Source organism: Mandrillus leucophaeus, unplaced genomic scaffold (assembly GCF_000951045.1).
Source record: "Mandrillus leucophaeus isolate KB7577 unplaced genomic scaffold, Mleu.le_1.0 Scaffold857, whole genome shotgun sequence".
Lineage (NCBI taxonomy): Eukaryota > Metazoa > Chordata > Mammalia > Primates > Cercopithecidae > Mandrillus > Mandrillus leucophaeus.
In genome coordinates this window covers 382025-384545 of record NW_012109330.1, presented here as the reverse complement: position 1 = coordinate 384545, position 2521 = coordinate 382025, and the positions used below count along the sequence as shown (strand labels likewise).

Here is a 2521-nt window from a genome sequence, read left to right as displayed (position 1 = left end):
CTGTTGTGCCCCTGCCCACCTTGGCACTGGCAAAGCTGCACTCATTTGTTTCTCTGCCCTCTGCTGCCCCTGCCACTGCCTGCTCTTCTTTCTTCCTAACCCATAAATGTAGTCTTCTGCCGGGGGCGGGGGGAGGTATAATGCATTCTCTTACTTTTTCTCTACCTGCTCTCCCTTAATGATCACAACTATTTTTGGTTGCAACTAAAACTTCCAGGTTTTACCTCTCTTTAGTTCTAATCCTGTATTTCGAATACATGCTGGATATTACCACCTAAATATGCTGACAAAACCTCAAAGAAATAAGACGTTCAAAATACATCATGTTTTCTCCTTTGTGACAGACTCTCCTTATCATTTCCATATTTGTCCATGACATTACCTTCCTCCCCTCAGTAGAAAATTTAGCCTGAGGATCCTCCTTCTGGACCCTACTTACTTCTTTATCATGACTACTATGACTTCCTCAATGGCCTGTTTTCCAGAACACCCTTCCTTGATCATGCTGTCGGTGTCTCTGCTTGCAGTAGTCCACTGGCATTGATGATCTGCTTCTTCCCAGATGCTCATGGACAAATCCTACCGTTTGTCAATGCTCAGCTCTCATACCACCTCCTCAACAAGGCCTTCTTTGACCCACTTCCTTTCAGCTCTACATGAAATATTCTCTTCCTTTTCTAAATCCCCATGGCACTTGCCACCTTCTGTTTTGCAACAAATTTTCCATTATCGCTTTTCATTGCCTGCACACAGCTGGTATTCAATGAGTATTTGGGGAATATATAGATGCTGCTTGTATTTCAAGGTTTTTCTGGTAAGTATTTAGGAGAGAGAGTATGGAGAACAAAATATGCTGAAGATATCACCCTTCAAATAATAGGAGGAAATTCGGGTAAGAGTTTTAGGTATTCAATCAGAAATTTCTGGATTTTTGTGAGTACCCTTCTCACTCATAAAGGACCCACTTCCCAAACATGTGGGCTCTGGAGTTGGGATGCCAGTTTCACATCCCAGCTCTGCCACTTCCCATGAGCATGACAGTCATATCCTCTCTGTTGTGAGGTTAAATGTAAATTGCTTAGGACAGTGCCTAGTATAGAGTTAGTACTCAATAAATGTTAGCTGCTATCATGATTACTATATTATTATCGAATAGAATATGCTTCCAAGGAATTTGGGGCTTAATGGTGGAAGCAAACCTGTAAATAGTAGTTAAAACACAGTAAGTGCTGTAATAGGGGAACTCTGGGGGTCTAGATGAGGGAAAGCCCATCTAGTGGTGATACCTGAGCTAAGTATGAAAGGCTAAGTGGGAAGTCGCCAGATTTGGGGGTGAAACAGGGACTGTGGAAAGACTTTTCAGGCAGAGGAAGCATCATGTGCAGTGGCATGGAGGTCTGAAGAACCACGGCATTGCTGGAGAAGAGCAGAAGCACAGGTGAAGAGCCTGGCATATGTGGAGTCAAGGATAGGAGAGAACCCTTTAGAGTGTTACAGGTTCATCAATGACCTCCAACTCTACAGGAACACCAAAGGTGATCCTTACGGAAACAGAGAAGGGAGGACCCTTGATCATGCCACACACAGGTGTGAGCCATGCAGGAGGAACCACACTGGGTCAGACCTGCATTTTGGTCAGAACTATATTCTACAGTCACCTGCGATTTGAGAGAACATGACATGCAGGGCCAGGGCTGCTATCTGCCTCCCTTCTTTGTGCAAATCCTTTAGGATCTACTTTTATCTTGTGTCAGTATCTTTTACAGGTAACAAGTTTCATAAGATCATCATCTGTGATGTGAAGCAGTTCCTCTTATTTGCCCCAAAATTACCTCATTTAAGCTATCCAGGGACTCATGCCCTTATATAATCAACTAACCCGATGCCAGCCAAGTAACTAATCCTTAAGTCTGGATGGTCCTGAACTCTAGGGAGTCCACTTTGATGGCCTCTAAACCTTAATGGGACCATGACTATACTGATGTCACCTCTAGTCTCAGGACCAACCACCATCTCTCTGCCTTGATTCTTGCAGAGGATCCAAAGCCTAGTGTCCGCCTGCCGAGCTCATGCTGTCAGGGAGTTTTCTTTCTCTTTCTTTGTTTTCGTTTGAGACGGGGTCTTGTCATATTGCCCAAGCTGGTCTCAAACTCCTGAGTTTAAGCAATCCACCCTCCTTGGCCTCCCAAAGTGCTGGGATTACAGACATGAGCCACCGTGCCGGGCCTCAGGCTATTTTCTAAAGTCCAATTTCCTCTTTGCTCCTCTACCACTTCTTTTGGTGTTTTTGTCTTTATTTCCTACAGATTTTTGTTTTATTCTCTTCTTTTTTTTTTGAGACAGAGTCTCACTCTGTCCCCTAGGCTGGAGTGCTGTGGCGTGATCTCGGCTCACTGCAAGCTCTGCCTCCCGGGTTCATGCCATTCTCCTGCCTCAGGCTCCCAAGCAGCTGGGACTACAGGAGCCCCCCACCACGCCCGGCTAGTTTTTTGTATTTTTTAGTAGAGACGGGGTTTCACCA

The 2521-nt window shown here is 44.9% G+C and overlaps 1 protein-coding gene across 1 annotated transcript in view; it reads right to left on the bottom strand.

The window, feature by feature from the left end:
* The window catches only part of SORT1 (sortilin 1), an 84833-nt gene that overhangs the window by 7349 nt on the left and 74963 nt on the right, over window positions 1-2521 (bottom strand). The window lies entirely within an intron of this gene.